This window comes from Corapipo altera, unplaced genomic scaffold, assembly GCF_003945725.1.
Source record: "Corapipo altera isolate COAL_440 unplaced genomic scaffold, ASM394572v1 54, whole genome shotgun sequence".
In the NCBI taxonomy this organism is placed as follows: domain Eukaryota; kingdom Metazoa; phylum Chordata; class Aves; order Passeriformes; family Pipridae; genus Corapipo; species Corapipo altera.
The window spans coordinates 5,402,277-5,422,285 of NW_020884902.1; the positions used below are offsets into that span (position 1 = coordinate 5,402,277).

The following is a 20,009-nucleotide window of genomic DNA, read 5'->3' on the forward strand; positions in this document are numbered from 1 at the left end:
ATGTCAAGGCTGATTTGAGGCAAGCCTAAGAACTGGAAGCACGTCCTACCTTTCTGATAATACTGGGAAGTTATTTTGCACCAGATTTTAGAAGTGGTACAAGGAACAAGAAATTTGCTTGCGTAATTTCATCCAGAAGAGAGGAAAGCACAACCCCCAATGTCCCCATTCAGGCTGTGGCCCAAACATGTACCCATGCTCTGTAGCACAAGAGACCTCTAATCTTTCCACGACAGGACATGACCAGGCATTCAGGGAACATTCTCTTGGTCCTTACACTGACAATGTAGAGTTTACTCAAGCCTGGCCAGTCAGGGAAGGGAGGAGACAGTGTGACATGCTTCTTCCATCATCTTTTCTTTAGTCTGCTGTCCTTAATTTAGGTACACTTGCAAGTCTTCGCTCACTGTGGGTCACACCTACCCACCAGCACATCATTGGGATCCAAAGAGGTGCCAGTGAGTGTGTGTGTATTACAGCATTTTCCTTAGAGAACGCACAAGTAGTTGACATTTTAATGGTATAATTAGCACCCATAAAAACTCTGTATTCTAAGAATAGTCACAAGAAACAGAAACATGGAGTGGGAGCTTATAAAATGCTATCAGTTTTGTCATCCCTTTGGAGAAAAGCCTGCCAACTGGCCTCAATTCATCATTCAAGGGTATAGTAAATGCTGGAAAGTAGCTTTTTAGAACAGTTTTACTCCAGCCTCCTCAGAAATCTAAGCAGTTTTTTATTGCTCTCTCTTTGAACAGCAAAGCTAAAATGTGTCACCAGAGGTAAAAATTCTCACGTTAATGAATGAATTAGCTAATTGCACTTGGCTGCCGTACCTGAGCATTTAAGTACAAAGCAGCAGTAATCAGTAATCAATAGAGCTGACCAGGGTATGGCATTTGTACATTTGTATATAGGATCCAAGAAGTTGATGAATAGTAACTGGCACTGGAATTTGCAGAGGTTCATTAAACACAAAGTTTTCTGCAGACGTGGGGTAGAATTCAGGGGAAAAAGAAAAACGTGGATTTGTATTAATCTGAGGGTTACTGGCCACAAAGAGCACAATTTGCAACCAAGAGTCAAAATTTAAATCCAAACTCACTTGTCTCCAAAGCAGTATCCTTTTGCTGCTACCATTTGGTTGCATGTCACGAGGCTGCCCCATTACCCGTCAGGCAAACTGATGCTTGCCAGGCAGCCCTGCAGAGTAGCCTTGCCAGAGGAAGGCAAGGCACCTGCACAGCATCCCAACACTGATGGCAACCAGTCCTTCACTTCATCAGTGCCTGCACAGGTCAGTCAAATCTGCCAGTTTTCCTAGGTAGCCTAACAATTAGGTACCCCACTTTCATTATTGCAATGTACACATTCCCTTGGGTCCATAATCTTAATCACCCTTCTAATATTGTGCTGTTGATGTGGGATTTACGTTTCTTTACCACTTTTGCTCTTATCTCTGCTATTCAGAGTGGGTAGATACTTTTGGATTGATCCAAGTCGCTGTTCTTTTTCTTTGCAGCCTAACACCCATCTTTATTCTGTGCATCTCTCTCAACAGAGGATTAGATGGCCTGGCTTTTGCACAACAGTTAGGTAAACATAAGAGAAGATGAAAGGGCTATTCAGCTGAAATGGCTTCTCCCTTCTTCCCAACACAATGTGCATTTTTCTCAGGACTCCGTGCTTCTAACCTACAGGTCAACCCCTGCTCCAGGCGTATGCTGAAAATGAGGTGTGGCCTAAGGGAACATAAGCTTCTCAGGACCCCTACATCTGCGTCTGCTCATTCTCCCAGTTGGAAAGGTAGACTCCCACAGAATAAGCAAAGCATAGGTCCACTCCACTTTCCATTTGCATCTGTAAGTTAAGCAACATAGATCACCCTGAAAAACCCCAAACAAAATGGCAAAGGAATGAATTAATAAATCTTTTTCACTATAGTGGCATTGAATTCACAGTAAGGGAAGAAACCTTTTGGGAAACAATGTATTTTTATAGGTAAAAGTCTTTGATTCCACTGGGAAGCCTGAAAGATCAGCTACAAATTCCAGTTAAAGATATTGTAATGAAGATGAGCTAATATACAGCAAGGTGTGAGGATATGATGGTAAAGCAGTAGTCTATGTTTTTAACAGAGTGGAAGAGACATTTGTGGGAAGAACTTACAAGCAGAGAATCAAGAGACTAGAAGATGCAGTTTAAAGCACTGAAAAAAAGCAATAAGGAAATAATAATCGTTATTTTTAACTCTTTACTGTATTTATGAGCTTTTGAATGCTTTATAGACAGTACTTTATAAAAGAGGCTTGGAAAGCTGCTTTGATTGCTGGAGTGGGAAAGATCACCTTAATTATTATCTCATCTCCAACTAGAGCTTAGACAGTTTCAGAGGAAAGGAAGTGCTCAACCTATTCTGAGATATAAAACATCTCTCTAAATCACCCTAAGTAGTACCATTTCAAGTTATCATAAATTCCTGCAAAGATTTCCCAAGGTTAAGAGCTTGCTCAGTGAGAAGAAAGACACCATGGATTTCCTGTCCTCTGAGACACGGGACAGCCCTGACAGTGTTCCCTAGGATGGAGTTCTTAGGAAATATATTGAGTGTTAAACACAGCCCCTTCATGGAGGGCTGATCGCACACTGCATGCTTACCAGAATATGCTACTTTGGATAGCAAAATTATGCTCCTACACTGGAACAAGCCCAGCCAGGAAATAAAGAATTTCATTGCTACCAGTAGATGTTCATCATTATTACCCTTTCCCTGAAACTACCTGATCATCTATTGTTATCTTAAATAATTCTGCATTTTGAAAGAAGTCCAGACATAGCTGAGGCAGTTAATTACCCACAGAAAATGAAGGAACACAGTGCTCCTGTGTAGTTTCCCATAATTCTGAGGTGTTCAATAACAAACTGGAATGGGAACTCATAGTCAGATTTCTAAAAAAATCTCAAAGCCTTCAGGTGAGAGAGAAGAGAGTCTGAGAGGAAAAATGAAACACAGAGGAAAACAATCGAAGAATACTCTACTGAAATTCAAATATCACAGTTTCTGACTCTGCTTGAAGGCAGTCATGTTTAATTCACAGCTCATCAAGCACAACTGTCTCATTCTCTTTGGAGCTGTGCATTTTCCTCCTTTTGGCAGTGTGGGCTTCTTCCATTGCAGATCTCTGTGTTGCAACATGGCCCTTTGTCCCCTTGTTTCACCTTGAGAAACAAAACAAAAAAACCTGTCTTGTTTCCTTTAGGGAGCTATTTCGTCATGCAGATTTTGAGGCAAATCAAAATGTGCAAACTTACTCTGATTTAATTTTATTTGGAAAACTAACAGTAGCCATTATTGCAAATTTGTAGGGGAGAGATAAACTGCACCTTTTTTGCACATGAAAATATAAGGAAAGACGAGCTCAAACTAGAGTGTCCATGGACAGCTCCAGATGTGAATATGTCCAGATTTCAAACAGCTTTGTAAGTGGGATTCTTGGCTAAGCTCACTAGAAATACAAGGGCAAGGCATGAAGGTCCAGAGGAGAGGTAAACATTTTATAATTCTCTAACTAGGAAATCATAGAATCATAGAATGATTTGGGTTGGAAGGGACCTTAAAAATCACCTAGTCCCAACATCCCTGCCATGAGTGGGAAATGGTATCAAAGTCGACATCTTATTAAGCAGGGCAAAGGAACAAATAGGAATGTTATATGACAGGCTTCTGTTTTGTCTGCCACACAGATATTCTCTGTATCTCCCTAGGTGACTGAGAAACCAAATTGCCAGATACCTTCCGCTCTGATGTGCCAAATCCCTATCACTGCAAAAGCGTTAAATTCCACAACACCACAGCTGTGGTCAACAGAATTAGAGCTCTTAATAATAGGAAATGGAACATAAATGGCTTTTAGGCTTTCCTCAGATCCAAAAGCACGGATCCCTTCCATTCATTGCAACAGGAATAGTATGACTTTTTCTTTCAGAAAGATGACTTTTTTTTTTGCACTATCACTACATAACAGTGTTGATATTTGTCCAAGTCTTAAGTTTAAAGGCAAGTTATCTTCAGAGACATAAGCTATTAGTCCAGGAAAGATAGTGATTTAGAATTTAAAATCTTTTTTTTCTCTCTCTTTATTGTTCCCTTTCCTTCCAATAAGTATTTGTCCGCAAAAGTGCACTTCCCAAGGGGTCATGTTAATATTAGAACAACACCTTAACTGGCCAACATTAGTTCATTTCAACACATACCAATCATTCCAGACCAGCTGGGAAACCCGTCTGTAATATGCCTCTACCCAACTGACTAAAGCACAGTTTGACCATAAAGATACATATTCCATCCTGTTACTACACAGGTTGTGGCTCTGTAGGAAAGTAAACATCACAAGGTTATTAAATTTCTACCTCAAGGTACAACTGTGAAGAATGGCTTCTTAGCAACCAGAAACAGAGGAGCACCTTAATGGCACATTTTGCAAGGAACTACAAAAGCTCACATCAACCTGTAACACCCAGGGCAATGCAACTGATCTCCACAAAAAGCTCCAAACTTGTATTGACAGGAAATGATCAGATTTAAAAGCCCAATGTGTCTGACAAATATCTCAGCCCCCCAACTTCCTTGACCTTTGTTGTCCTTACCATCACCATCTTTTCCAATTGGATTTAAATGAGTAATCTCAGTTTTAAAAGGTTGGTTCAATACTTATGTTGATTATTAAGGTCGAGGAGTCAAGAGATGAGAACGCTAATTTCTGCAAGCAGATTGCCTGACATTTGAACAAGATTGAAAATTCCATCAATATGGCACATTTTTCTTCACAAAAAGTTCATGTAATTTCTCAGGCATTAATCAGCAGACATCAGTCCTGAATGACAAAGAAAAAGTAACAACCTGGATCCTCTATGCCACATCATCCAGTCTCATTGGAATGTTCATTCAAAGGGGAGTACAGATTATACAGCAGAAGGCAAATCCAGCATAACCTGTACAGACCTCTGATCTGATTGGGAAAACTGTATGGGAATTTGCTTAATGGAGGGGAAGAATTCAGGGATGCAGCTAAAGGACCAGTCACATGAAGCCACCACACAGGCATAGGAGAAAGAGCAAATGGGTTGGGGCACAGAAAAACTGGCTGCAACAAGCTATGTCCATGATTTCACTAGGCAATGTGAAGTATGGAAAAGGAAGGACTATTCCGGTCTGCAGACTCTGGAACACCACATGTCTAGTGAGAATTACCATATGTCAGAGGCAGCAATGCTGTAAGAACAACCCAAGTTTCTGCCTGTTGCCAGAACACTGCACATGAACTGGTCAAGGCATTGCCACATGAGAGGACTGGATGAACTTCAGTATTCTTTTAGCTGCAGCTTTTTCAAGCTTTGCTCAGCTCTCAGAACACCCACCCTCTCTTCCTTTGCTGCCAGCAGTTGTGAACCTTGCCTTCTTTTTTCCAATTTCAGGACCTTCAGCCACAACAAAATAAAGCACACTGAGAATCTTTTTGGCTTGTCAGGATATGGGGAAGTACACCCCTAAGTGTATATCATTCAAATAGTTATTTAATGAGTGTAGTGACTTGTGTGGAAGCTGCAGCCAGAGGAAATAAAGGCTTTTAAGGCATCTTCCTGATTGCTCAATAAATAGACCTATAGCACTAAGATGGTTCCTTATTACAGCACGTTAGAGTAACATCATCATGCTGGGAATCACACGTAAGCCAGCCAGCTCCTCAGCTCCACTGCAAACAAGGAGCAAACTGGGAATGCCAGGGAGGGAAATACATCAGACTCATAGATCAGAATAATCTCAGGGTGAAGCTCATTAGAAACTTTTAGAGACTTAAGTTGAAAAAAGTAAGCCTTTGAAAAAAGTAAGCCTTTGAAAATGCTCCAGAGTTTAATGTATACATGAAATGTTGAGGACTACTGCACTCTTTTCCTTGAAGAATATTTTTCCTTTCTAAGATCCCTCAAGAAATATATGTGATGTTGGACAAATGTTAGCTAACTTGCACATGAAAAAAAAGAGGAAGGAAAACAAATCCCCACAAACAGCAAAAAATCCCTCCCAGTTTTCATCTGCTGATTAATTACCAGAAAACATTCCCTTCAGCATACCAGCTGCACAGTCTCTCTCTGCTTTTTGGAAAGTCTTGCGCTTGTTTCTTTGGGTGTTTTTTAAAATTTCTTATTATGTGCTTAAATATTGGTTATAATGTACAGAAAATATATTAGCCTAGAATCCCTTGGAGTGATGAAACAAGGGATACACGCTGCATTGCTGCCGTGTCCTACTTTCGATGTCGCATAGACCTGAGGCCAGTCTATCCCCTCCTCAAAAACAGCTCGGAGAGACCTGCTGGCCTGGGATAAAATCCCTCTACTGTCCATCAATTAGTGCCTGGTTTTGCTGGTAAGAGACTTCTCCTTATGTTCTCCAGATAGTTGTTTTGCAATGCATTACAAAAGACAAAGACTGGGTACCTTTTGAGTTCTGTCCTTCCTCTGGAGCTCCATATGAGTTTAAAAGAATACACTCCCCCCTATATATATATATATATATATATATATTCCAATTATAGGGAAAGAAAGGTTACATGCACATGCTAAGTGAGTTAAAGCTCAATTATTGGCCATGTTTGATGTTTCAGTATTTTCCAGGATTTTTTTTTTTTTTTTGCCTAAGAGCAGAATTTGGTTAAATTTTAACCAAAATACAAAAAACAGAATGATCACAAATGAAGCCTGAATATGGTTGCCTCAACTTGTCCATTAAGTCTACTAACGCTTCCAGAACTTCAAGAAAAAAAATAAACTTAAGAAAGGGCAAAAGAGGCTGTTTTTAATTAAGAAACCATCAGCGGTTTTCTAAGAACTGAATTTAAAATACCTGTATTGGTCCATTTCCATACAGCCTTGTGGCATTCCTGGGATTTGTGAGCTCCCTCTCGTGGCCGCGTTAACAATTCTGGGCTGTTTTTTATCAGATCAGCACTGGTTGTAGATTAATGCGGCACAAAAGGGCAGTTTGTCGTTCTCCGAGGCAGGAATTGATTTTAATCTCCTCGGTAGCTAAATGAGTCACCCGGGCTCCTGCTGAATCACTGTCACAGCAGGGGAGAGATGGATCTTTGTCGCATATGGGAGATGGACAGGATACATAGACAGTGCCTTGAGGAGAGGGCTTGGGAAGTGCTCCAGGATGGGCTCCTACAAATCCAGGTTGGTATGGCACGGGCTACCTTGGATGCCAACGGCTGTGCTGCTTCCCAGGATGGCCCAAGAGCAGGAGAGCCTCCAGAGAACCATGAGCTGCCATTACAATATGTAATTTCAAGGCTACTCCAGCAAAGATGTGCAGCACAGCACCAGTGAAGGATGAGGGTGATGCAGGACAACCCCTGTGCTGCTCACCCCGGCAGGTAGGAGAGCTTGGGGTGGCTGACAGTGGGGAGCACCAGCCTGGTTTCTACAGGCCAATTAATGAATAGAAAGTGAAATATCCAGCTACCACACCTGTCTGAAGAATGGGCTACAGGGAAGTAACAGGCCAAGAGAGCAGCAGAGAGATTTGCAAAACAAACCTTACACATTTCTGAAACCAGAAGCTCCAGAGTTTGGAGGCTGAACTGAAAACTACCTTTTTAAAAATAAAAGGTCATATTGTGCAAGTGTATCATATGAGTTCTGGCAATGGATGCCTTTTAAACTGGCAGAACACTATTTACAAACTTATGGTATCAATTTGCAGACAGTCATTAAAGGCATGACTGAGATTTCCCATCTATTTTTAACGCAAGCAAAATGGAAAGACAAAGAGAAGAAAAGCTGTTCCTTTCACCCTAGATTTATTTTCCCCTCAAACCAAACACGTTGTCTCAGAAGACTGATTGTCCTCTTAGTATTAAAAGCTGGACTGCAGATTTAGTAACTCAACTCTAGACAGATTTGGGTGGTACAAATGGCAATAAATGAGTTATAGCCATTGAAATCCTACAAAATTGCTAATTTTGGAACCTTATTACTAAGATTTATTGCAGGCACTGTGCCACAAGAAGAAACATGCTGTCCTGCAAGCATTACATAAATCCTCTATTACTACCTCTTAACACAGGAGTTCACTGAAGAAAAGTTCACTTATTAAAAAGAATTAATTAAAATTCATCAATGTAATTAATTTTTCTTGTAGATCAATACTACCTAATAACAAGACTATCAATATCTGGTAAAGCTCTGGGCCGTATGTACCATAAAACCCCACACATTTAGTTTGTGCAAAAATATGTGAATTTACTCTCAGATCATCTGCATCCGGTCAATTACTACAGTGCCACGGGCAAATAAAATGCTAACATGCACACACAGCTACAACTCTTGCTGTTCTGTTTGAACTGGCAGTTATCTAATTGTGATGCAAAATTGCTTTTTCTAAGCTTGATCTGATCATGACAATAGTAATTGCAATGGTTAGACCTCAGGCTTCTTAATTTAAAAAACGGTACCCCCATAATCTGCCCCCTTCCCCTTTCCTGTCTGCTGCTCCCCATCTCCCCCAGTTATCCCCAGGACTGCAAAGGGCTTCTGTCATTGCATTGGTCAGACTTTGGACCCAAGCTTTGAGACAAGTCCTTAGTCACAAGACTTGGTATCAAGATGCTTCAGTAATACGTAGCTGGGGAAGTTAAATGCTTCACTTACAGAGACAGAATAACAACAAAGCTGCCTCAAAAGGCCCCACGACATAAGCTGTTGTACACACTACAGTACAAGCTCAGTTCCTCCTGCAATTATTTCACATTGAACAGCATTTTCCTTTTTCAGAGGTCTCAAAAAGGAAGAAGAAATAAAAAAACCCCAAACCTCACAACCCAGAAGAAAGCCCAGACCTCTGAAAGGTGGACATCAGATGGCAGCCCTGAAAGTTGCAGTACCTAAGGAGCTGCTGCCTGCAGAAAGGGCTTCAGCACTTCATCATGCCCATTTTCTGGCAGTTGAACATTGCATTTCACCGTGGATCAGCTCCCCATCCCTGTGCCCAGCATGTTCATCTGAATGTTGGATCACCTGCATGTTGGACCAGCTCAGAAGCACAGGATGCAGTGCCCAGGAAAGCCTCCTTTAAGCTGTCTGCCCTGGAGCTGTATCAGAGGGACAGGGCTGGACCTCTCACAGGGGTACCTTTGCCCCAACACCACAGGTGTGCCCTGCCCTGCCTGAGCTGCACAGAGACAGCGAGGGGAGCTTGGCATCACCACAGGCACCAAGGAACCTCTTGTAGAAAGCTTTCCACAGCTGCATTATTCCTGTCTGGAAAACATCTGTTGATGCAAACAGAAATTGAAGGTTTCTCCCGTCACTCCCCCATCTTCCCCTCCCTGTATGCTGGTGTTTGAGAGGGAAAACAGATTTTAGAGATTACTCCCACCACCAGATCCTAACACAGATAATTCTCTTAAAAGGTAAATTTTGAGCTGAAAGCTCACACAGCAGAGTTTAATTCCATGATAATTTTAAGGGAAAGGCAGATCCAAAACAGCATCTCCAAAGTACTCATTTCACCAGACTGTTTGTCTAACTCTGTCCTTGCTGAGAACACAGTCTGCAGAACAGGCTTGGAGCAATGTAATGGCAGTGATAGCTAGCACTGAGCAGGGAATTATGAAGTGCAGATGCAAAGTTTGGCTAAGACTTTCAAATGCTAAAAGGCTACAGTTGGAATCTGGTTTTTGGAATTATCAAAGTTGTAAGCTCTTTGAAATGTAACCATTTTTGCACATTTTAACACTGCATATGTAGATTAAATATTTTTTCCCACATTGTCTCTCAGGCAGAAAGAAATTAGGCAGACATTTTAGAGATGATGCCTTTGGGGAAAAAATAATACCCTATAGCTAATTTACTGAGGGACATAAGTGATGCTCATCTCCTTTACTACCTAGTATGATATTTAAAGATGCTGCAAAAACCTAATTACCTTATTGATGTGAAGCAGATATAAGACTAAAACCTGTTTAATAGTTAAGCCTGTTGCTATAACAACCACATTTCAATGACATGGATATACAAAAAACAAGCAACAACATCTGCAGTAACTAAATGTCTCACTGCAATTGAACTCTACCTGGCAAAAGAACCAGTTAAATGTGAAACTTCTTCGTTCAAAAAGAGAAAAAATTAAAAGAATCCCATTATTTTGTTATTGTCAGTGGAATTCCATCTTTAAACACCAACAGGCTCTCCATGGGAGATCTGCTATTTAATTCATCTGGTTTTGGATTCCTCCCCAAATGTTTCCCCTCCAAGGACAAGAAGTGAACCTCAGTGTTTCCAACTCAGTCAAGCAGACATTTAAGCATCTGGTTGTTTCCATTAAACATGTAGGAATATTGCTTTGGATGTGTATTGCACCACTCTCAGAGATATGACTCCTTCTAGACTTTGCTCACGAAATTAAGAGAATAAAGTGCAGATACAACTGTTTCACTGTAATGTAACATAACAGGCCAGGCAAAGAATCAGCAGAGTTTTTGTTTGTTTGTTTGACAAATTGAGTAATCAACTGGCACAACTTTTTCCCTTATTAGACCATTATTTAGCAGCCCAGGATAGAAAATGGCTATAGAATAATTTTTGTTTTAAAGGAAGATGGTCAAGCTGAGGTCAATAGAGATGTGTTCAGTGATGTTCAAGAGCATGGTTTTTGCTTCTCTGAATAAATATGAACAATTTTTACAGGCTAGGGAAGTTCAGCTCTACTTGAATATAATAATGCAGAAAGGACTGTTATGCATGAAACATACTAATAGCCACTGATTAGGATACCAAGATTGTTACGTCAAAATGAAAAGTAAAGAGAATGCAAACTTTTGCATAATATTTTAAACCATCTTAAAGCCACCTAAATGGTTACTGTAGAAAGGAGTGGAGCTCATCCTTGCACAGTGATTATTTCCATAGCTTTGGGAGATTTAGGTTTACCCATAAAACATCCCACACCTAAAAAGACCAAAAGTGAGTTGGATCTAATTTAGGAAATAATTATTTTCAGCATGAAAATTATTCATCATGCAAGTTTCAAATACATAATAAGGGGTTCATAATCATATTTCTGTTTGCAAAAGGATGAATACAGCTTCCTCCTAGTTAAATCTGTGCTTTGCAATACTAGGCATGAAACATGGCAGTGGAGAGATAAGAGGCGGTAGTAGTACTTGTACACCTCTGATTTACAAGTGTCTTGACATTTCTGTGCCCTGTTTCTCTGATCAGAGCATCTCAAGCAATATAACTCCAACAATAAACGCAAATTGCTTTGACTTTGTTCAATTCCCCTCTCCTCTTTTTCGGTTTCCTGGATTTAAGTAATTACATATTCTAGGAAGACAGTTTCAGAAGCAAGATTAAATTCAGCATAAGTTTCACAAAGCTTTCCAGAACTGTGACTTTGTTAATAATAAACACAAAATAGAGATTTCTCTACAACTATCTTTTAGTTCTCTCTTGAAAATAGCAGCTGTTTACATTATTGTTTTCATTTGACTGCACACCTGTTAAAGAAGCAATAAGAGCACTGGAAGCAGAAGTCAACAACTGCATTACATTCAAGGTTCAAGGTTTCTGGTTTCAACACAGATTGCATACTAGGAAGGCAGCCTGCCAGTCAGACCACAGAAAGAGATTTAGCAATAAAACTCACACTTCTTTTTTTTTTTTCTTAAATGTAAACACAAACTCTAACATTTATTAGAGCAAAACAGTAGAAGGCAACAAGGACGTCATGCCATTAATGATGGAACAACACAAGTTGCAAACTTAAACAAAACTACTGCCATCCTTTAGATGAGCTTTTCAGCTGGATGAATTTGCAATCACTGTCTTGTATCTGTTTCTGTATTCACTTTTAAAAACCAAGCACTTTTAGCAATCTGTTTATCAATTACCAAACCTACTCAATTCTTCCAATTCAGAGGTCTAATGGCAGGGGAAGGAAAGGTTAAATGTATCATACAACATGTTACAGCAGCTGTTAAAGCCAAAGGCTGAAATCCAATCCACTAGTGCAAAATGGACAGAGCTGATTTATTAAATCATAAGATGAGAGCAGAAGGTGCTGCTGTGATGCTAACCACCATAATCAAACACTGCAAACTAGCAGCTCTTTGCTCAAAAATGTGTTAAGTAAGATTAAGATCAGAAAAGCTAAATGTAAGTTATTAATTTGCAAATGAGATCCAATATAACCAAATAATGCTTGTGGACAATGTCTGATTCCTATCATCTAAAGATCATGAACACCTAAACTACACATGGAAAGCAAGTTACAAAATAGCTTCTAATTACAGGAAAAGGCTGACAAGAAGAGAGGAAATCACCTAATCTCTTCACTGACATGAACTGGTATCACACTCATACCTCTATCCAAACTGTAGCCATCATCCTCCACACCTCACTCTTTTCTTCTTAAGTGTGAGAAGAGGTAAACCCTAACTCAAGCCAAATGGTATAGCTGAAAAAAAATACAAGCATATCATCGTTAGTTCAGATATTTTGCAACCTTAAGCATCTGGAGGCCAGTGAAGAGCTACCTCCTCTTCAAAAGAGCAATTTCTCTAAGAGGAACTCAGACACGGCTGAGGCATGCTGAGCAGCCTTGGAGTCCCTGCTAGACCCTGCACAAGCAGTGGCAGGCTCCCAGATGGAGGACAAGCAGCCCTAAGGCTATTCTGACATGTGCTAGACACATTATTCTATCTTCTTCCATTTCAGAGAGCTGTATTGGTTTCCCCAGTACTTATTTTCCTATTGCTCATCCTTTTTAGCCCCCAGCACAATTTTCAAATTACAAACAATGATAAGAACAACGTACACAAAGTGACTGATGTTAAATATTGTCATCTGTCTCCACTAAAACATCTTGGTTATTCAGCATAACAACCGGCGAGAAGACAGATGACATCTTTTATATATTTCAGCAAATTTGCTCTATTATCAATTATTTATGTTCACTTTTGGTTAGAGATGTGCAAGACAGCCCATTTCTCATTTTCCAAACTGAGGCTCTCAGGACTGGATTCAATTACAGCTAAATTATGAGATAAGGTTAGGGATAAATGTTGTCACCCTCTGACAGTCTTCACAGACTCTGGTGAGGCTGAATGTTTGCTTGTATGACACGAGAACAGGGCAACCTTCAGCTTCAGCCTAGCAATGCCATGATGAGGGCTGCCTTGGGGCCACACTGTGTAGAAGAGCTGTCACTTCCACACAGGATCACAGACGATCCTTTCGTTCTGCCTGTACTGCCAGCAACACCAGTAAGTGCTACATGTTTCTCATGAAGAGAGAAAATGCTCCATAAAGAGTTGTTTCACAGAAGCATTTGAGACAGTCGGAAATTTGTCCTATCTTAATAAAAATTTTAGTGCCTTGACTAAAAAAGAGAAGTGCACACCTAAAATATACATCCTAAATCATCACATTCCTGTTTCTAATGCAATGGTTAGTGAGAACTTAGCTTAGGTACATTATGTTTTCCTTCCTGAGCAGCCTTAGTCAAGATGCTCCTGAGGGTAGGAGACTGTTTCTCATGGATGTGAAATGGCCAAAGAGTACCATGGGCTACCACAAAAGCAAGTTCATGGAGGACAAAGGAGAACATGAAGCCAGAATTACAGCCTTATAGTATGTTGCCCTAGAGCAGACAGCTGCAACATTTCATGTGGAAAACAAGTACTTTCTGCGAAAAAGTCCCCACAAACCATCAACAGATTAAATGCAAAATGCTTGCTTACATCCAGGTGCTATCCTACAGAAAGCAATGAGCAATGTATCGGGAGCGCAGCTGTGCTGCCAGCGGCAGGTTTGTTGTCAGGACACGTTGGCTGGAGGAGCTCCCCCAGCTCCGGCAGAGCCGCGCTGGCCGCACCCACCCCAAGGTGTCCGCTACAGCCACTAGAGGTCAACACGATCACACGCTTGAGAGCCCCCACTCAGCCCGGGCAGGAGCCCGCGCTCGGCTGTGGCTCCTCAACATCTGCTCTTTGTGGCCGGCGGGGTCCGAGGCGGGCTGGGGTCGCTGCTGACCTCTGGGAGCAGTGAGACTCCATGTGGGAAACTTTAGGCACCTCCAGACTGCGCTGCTCCAGTCCGGACCCGCACCACAACCATCCTGGTAAATAAGGGGATGCGCAGCCGCGTGGAGAGCGAGCAGCAAAACAGCTCGTGGTGCTCGTCAGCAGGTGAGGACTAACGAGGCTCTTCTGAGCTGTGGCTGATGGTCTGCTTAAACCCTGAAATACAAAACCAGGAAACCCTTTTATAGAGAATAGTGACAAATACACTTCTTGCATATTCATATTCTCCATGATTTCCTGAGACAACCAGTATTTAGTTCAGGAATGTTATTTATTTTTGTCTGCCCTAGGAGCTTGTTTAACTATCCAGCATTTTGGATTCTGAGAAATCAGTGGGTAGAAAAGGCATATACATTCAGTGGAAAACAGCTCTCCAACTGTACAACAACCTCCAAAATACCATTTTTTTTTCCTGCAAGGACTGACACAACTGAACATTGTTATGAAATTTTTTCTCTCTCATTTCCCCAATTTTACTGCTGCAACTTGATAATTTCTTCCCTGACTCATTGTTTGCTTTTCATAATCTGTCACTAAAGTTCCCATTTTTAAAAAGCAATCTGTTATTCAAACATAGAAACATTAATAACGTCTTCCCAACTTTCTGTCCAACAGCATTTACATCTACACTGATTTCCCCCATCCCAGTTAATTGTCACATTATTGTATAGTCTTGGGCAATGTTCAGCCTCATTTGAACTTCTTTCATCTGCTGCCTCTGTGAGACGAATGCCCTCTGTCTACCACTGTATCAAGGGAGGGAACCAAACATGTGGTAAGTTTTAGCAAAAGACAAACATTACAAAGTTTGCCCACACCTTTATATTCCACCCACCTCCAGAAAAGAGCAAGTCTTCAACAGATTTTTCTCAGTAAAGATAGTTTTAAAGTGCAGGTAACAGCAGATTCAAGTTATTGCTGACTTCTGAAAACTTCCATACTAAAGGAAAAATATTATTATAAGCCTTTTTATGTTTTCTCCTTATTGATATACAAGCGTTATAGATGAACTGCTATCTGAATTGTGGCTTGTTGTAGAATGCAGACTGAGACCTATGGTTATACTAATAGCTTTTCAAGGTCTTTTTATAACAGTAATTCCATTTTCCTGGAGTAATTACATATATTTATTAGACACTGCAAACCGCTTCATAGTTTTAGTAACTTGCAATTCCACAATGCTTCAAAAAATAAGAGTCCATATAAAATTTTTAAGTCTAGAAATGTAGGATGGTTAATTATTAGAAATTTCATAAAGAGCCTTGATATTCTCCCACCTATTTGAAATTAAAAATATGAAATTATTCTATTGATTGGTAAAACATGTCCTTTTAACTTTTTTTTTCCTTTTGCTATTTTGCAGTTTATTCTTGTTGAAATAAAAGCTAGGAACATATATCTTAAGAGAGCACAGCAAAAGTACACACTGGTTTCTAGAAAACAAAATGTGCTTTTGACAAGGAACTGTTGCCTACCCTGCCTGCTGAAGGTTTCCTGCTGTGCATGGAGAAAGGCTCTTGGGGCAGCAGGATGGTGGGCACCTCAGCAGGAGGAGTGTTGGGCTCCCTGCTCCATTGCTACACTCCTTACTTGGAACTTTCTAGAGCAAGATCTAGAAAGGAACCGTGGACTGAGAACTCAAGGGTTAGGGTGATTCCCCAGGAGTATGTTCCTATCCACCCAGTATCCTCCTGTTTTGCTGTCCAGTCCTGTGCTGGGCACACCAGTGTCTTTCAGTGTGAATCACTATGCCACTCATGGCCCCTGAATGCTCTCCTGTGGCTTCTCCCAGCTGTGACAGTCCCCACCTGCAGTGCTGGCAAAGACAGTGAAAATAATGAATGCAACTCTAGCAAGAAGAGGCACAGAGCGTGGAACAGGGAAGATCGTTTTTGAGCGCAGGGTTCACATGTATTTCAGGCATGGGTTTAGCTATTATAGAGAGTTGGAAAAGTCTTCTCAGACCTCATGAATCATTCTCAGCTAATGAGAGCACAGTGTGGTTCAGCTATCAAATAAACATGCGTTATCTGCTCTTAGCCCTGGTGGACGTGACTGCAGGGCTGAAACGAATCAGCAGAGCCTTCAGCTGCTTGAACACGCAGGTAGGGATTAAGTTTCACTTTGCTTTTTTGCTGTTGTGTGCACTGATTTATTTGGTAACAGAAAGACCTCGGGGAAGACAGTGCCAAAAGCACTGCTGAGTTCCTGTAAGGTTAAATTCATTCTTTTGCCAGTAAGATTTTAGTATGTTATAAAAAGAAAACAATATGGCCTTGCAAACCTCTCCAGGTTTCTCCCTACTCTGGTTTTGAGCCATTAGGTCCTGAAGGGAGGACAAACCAGAACTATATATATCCCAACCAGAACTATATATTCAACTATATCACATTTGGAAAAAAAAAAAGTAGAAAAACCCACCAAAGCTCCGCCATGTTAAAGTTTTTCTTTCTCACTTTTTATTGTTTGTTTTTTTTCTCTTCCCCGCTGCCTGTTCATTTCTGTCTGCAGACAGATACTGAAGACTTAGAGATTTCAGAAAGTCGTGGCTGTGAAAGACAGCAGTCAGTTTATCAGAACCTTAACACAGCCCTGGTAAGCCGTAGCATTCAAAAATGGGTTGAAGAGCTTCTGCTAAGATCCTCTAAATCAGGCAAAATTCCCACTGACGCCACCCAGACTGCTGCTTAGATAAAGGCTGATGTCTCACGTCACTGGAAGGGAAAGCACATTGGTGAGCAAATTTCATGCCATCAAAATACAACCTCATCATGATACTTGAAAATATTTAGATGCGTGGCTTTTGTTTGCTTATAATTTTAGCAAAGCTCCACATTTCATGTCTTCACAAAAAACAAGAGATTTTATGCAAAACTTTTCAGTTTCACATGTAAACTGGGAGCAGGGTGGGCACTTTCCAAAATCAATAAATATTTTCCAACACTTCTGTATTCATAAAACATTAAATAAATCAACATGCATTATCTAAACACAACTCTCCTGGCCTGTAGTTGTGGGCAGACGAAATCAGCCAGCCCAATTATTTGCCTGGGAAAGCCAAAGAAATTAGTATTGTGTACCTTCTAATACATCAAATATTACACAGGGAAATGTTTACCTCTCTTCTAAATGTAAATACAACTTCTGTTCTACAGATATGTGGAACTGTAACCAAGCAACACTTGATAGATCGTTATCAAATCCTAAAAACATGTTAAGGAGACTACCTTCCACTTTTATTTCATTTACAGAGAAATAGGTGATCCTACACTTGAGATTGATTTGTGGTAGCATATAGCATTTGTTATTTTTGTGGAGTGTAGGATTTGAATGTCTTGAATTCCATCATCACCAAACCATCCAGGATCCAAGGCTCTGTCCTGGATCAGCCTTCCTGCTCAGACTGTGCTTGCAGTTTCACTGGCAGTGGTGTTAGGTCACAGCTGAGACAGACGACTGTCCCTCTTCTCTGCATTTCTCCTTCCTTCTGTTCCTGCTCCCAGCTACACAGCCCAGTCCCTTTCTGAGACCTGCCAAGTACCAGCAGCCAATTTGTCTCAGCACAAAACTAGTTCTAGTCAGTCATTTAAATCGGTTCCTACATGGGTTGAGTGAGCACCAAAAGAGTCAGAGGCAAAGCAGTGGGATGTACGGCTGGAGTGGAGCAGGTGGAGGTGGCAGAGAGGGTGAGAGAGACAAACACCTTCACTACAGGATCTTCAATAACCTGTGGAGCCATATCTTTTATCTCCCATGCTCTCCTATGGTCTTCTGCCCTGTTGAGCCATCTGGCAGTACCAGTACCTTCCTAGCAGCCTAATGGGAAACAACATCCACAGAGGAAACTCTTTTCCCTGGGGTGGGAGAGCCAGGTAGAACACAGGACTGGAAGATGAAGCATTTGGAAGCTACTTATGGCTTTATTGTAATATTCCCAAATACTTTATCTCTTAGTTTAGGTTTAGGCCCAAATTTTCAGTCAATATGTATCTGCCTGCAAGTCCACCACCTGATTTGGTTGTGTGAAAAGCTAACAGACTTTCACTTAAAGTAAAATTAAAACTTCTCACATCCTTTCTTACAAATGGCTTGGGAGCTGCTCTGCTATGACTAATGCTTTTTACACCAAACACAGATCTCTCACCTAGTGCTCAGCTCATCATGGCCACCTGCTGTTTCCTACATTGTTCTGAGACTGCATAGGGAGCAACCATCATCTTCCACTATGTATTTGTTTGTGTGCCTCAGACTGGACTCCGGCTGGGCCATCAACATGATAAAAACATTTAATAACCACACATAACTAGAACAACTATCCAGAGGAAAATGTGCAGCCAATTATTCTCAGACTGCAATGCACTGTGAAAACCAAACAGGCTAAAAAAGGGTTGCTTTATCCACATAGTCGTTCTGGGGTAGTGAAACATAAACGGTTCCATTTTTATTTCCTACATTGGCAGCCTCTCCCCCAGCCACGTTTCAAAAAATTAAGCAGGACAGACAAGTGATGCCACTGCAGAGGTTTGCTTATTTGATTGATAGTACTATCGCAATGACCCCAAGGAAGCACTCACAGATACAAATAACACTGCTGTTGCCTGATCTCTGTAGTGTGGTGAGAGCCTGCAGCAGTTGCAACCTCTCCTCCCTGGCAGGAAGGTTTGCATTCCACAAGCATGCAACTGATGCAGTGGATCAGGCAGCTTGCAGGCCTCTTGTTTACAAAAACAGTATCAAAGTCTCACAATCCTGTACCTGTATCTCTGGAGATACACGTAGATAGATACACTATGACCTTAAAACTGTTTGCTGTCTGTCAAACCCTGAGTATTCAGGTAAAAACAGTGGGCTAAGAGGTTTAATGCTTCATGTGCTTTCAGGAGGGTGATGTGTATAGTTCTAGCAAGAACATCCCTGGATGATGAAGCAAACTAAAATGTTCACATTAAAAAATAACAAAGGGAAGCTATTCTTGGAGCCATTTGGGCCACCAGATTCTTTCTAAATGATGCAGGAATATCAACTTTGAATAATTAATACCTGAAGTGGGTGATTCTCACTCAGGAAAGGAAGCAGCCTATGCTGGTCCTCCCGTAGTCATTCTCACTAGAAGTGAAAGTCAACTTTTGTCCTGTCATGGAGGAATATTCAGCCTCACAGATGGCAACAGCAGCAAGACACTGCCCTCCTTGCCTCCACAGATCTGGACAGGGATCAAGGTCTGTCAGAGAGTCTATTGGAAAGAAGAGGGCTCAACCCTATATATAAAACAGTCCTCCCATTTTAGGGCCTCAACTGCCCTACAATTTAACCAGGTACCTTGATACAGCTGAAAGGGTTGTGTCCTATCCACCCTCATGATCACCAACTATCAAATGTCCAGGCAAGCAACATAAAAACATGCTTTTTCCTCAGAATACCAGAAGAGAGAGTGGCAGCTCTGGATAAGATTTTAGGAAGAAATTCTTTACTGAAATGGTAGTGAGGGACTGGAACAGGTTGCCCAGAGAATTTGTGGATGTCCCATCCCTGGAAGTGTTCAAGGCCAGGTTGGATAGGGCTCTGAGCCATCTGATCTAGTGAATGGCATCCCTGCCCATGGCAGGGTGTGTGGAACTAGATGATTTTTAAGGTCCCTTCCAACCCAAACCATTCTGTGTTTCCATGATTCTCTAAAGGTGAGGTTTATGGTCCATTCCAGGCTAAAGGGAGTAAGTTTGACAGATACTCTCACCTGAAGGGAGATTATCTTAAGGCACCTCAAAGGTACCTCAGAAAAATTAGCAGGTTTTCTCTGCAAAGCAGGTCTGTGTGAGCCCTGTCAGCTCCAGCCTGCTGTCCTGACTGGTCCAGCACTTTTAG

General features: G+C 41.1%; 1 long non-coding RNA gene across 5 annotated transcripts in view; it reads right to left on the reverse strand.

Annotated features, from left to right (window-relative positions):
• The window catches only part of LOC113950617, a 105,823-nt gene that overhangs the window by 50,525 nt on the left and 35,289 nt on the right, over positions 1 to 20,009 (reverse strand). For 4 of the 5 annotated variants that reach the window (XR_003528806.1, XR_003528802.1, XR_003528804.1 and 1 more), the window contains exon 4: positions 12,427 to 12,520. The exons of the other annotated variant lie outside the window; for it this stretch is intronic. This is a non-coding gene — a long non-coding RNA (uncharacterized LOC113950617). The remainder of the gene's footprint in view (positions 1 to 12,426; positions 12,521 to 20,009) is intronic. 5 annotated transcript variants of the gene reach the window in all.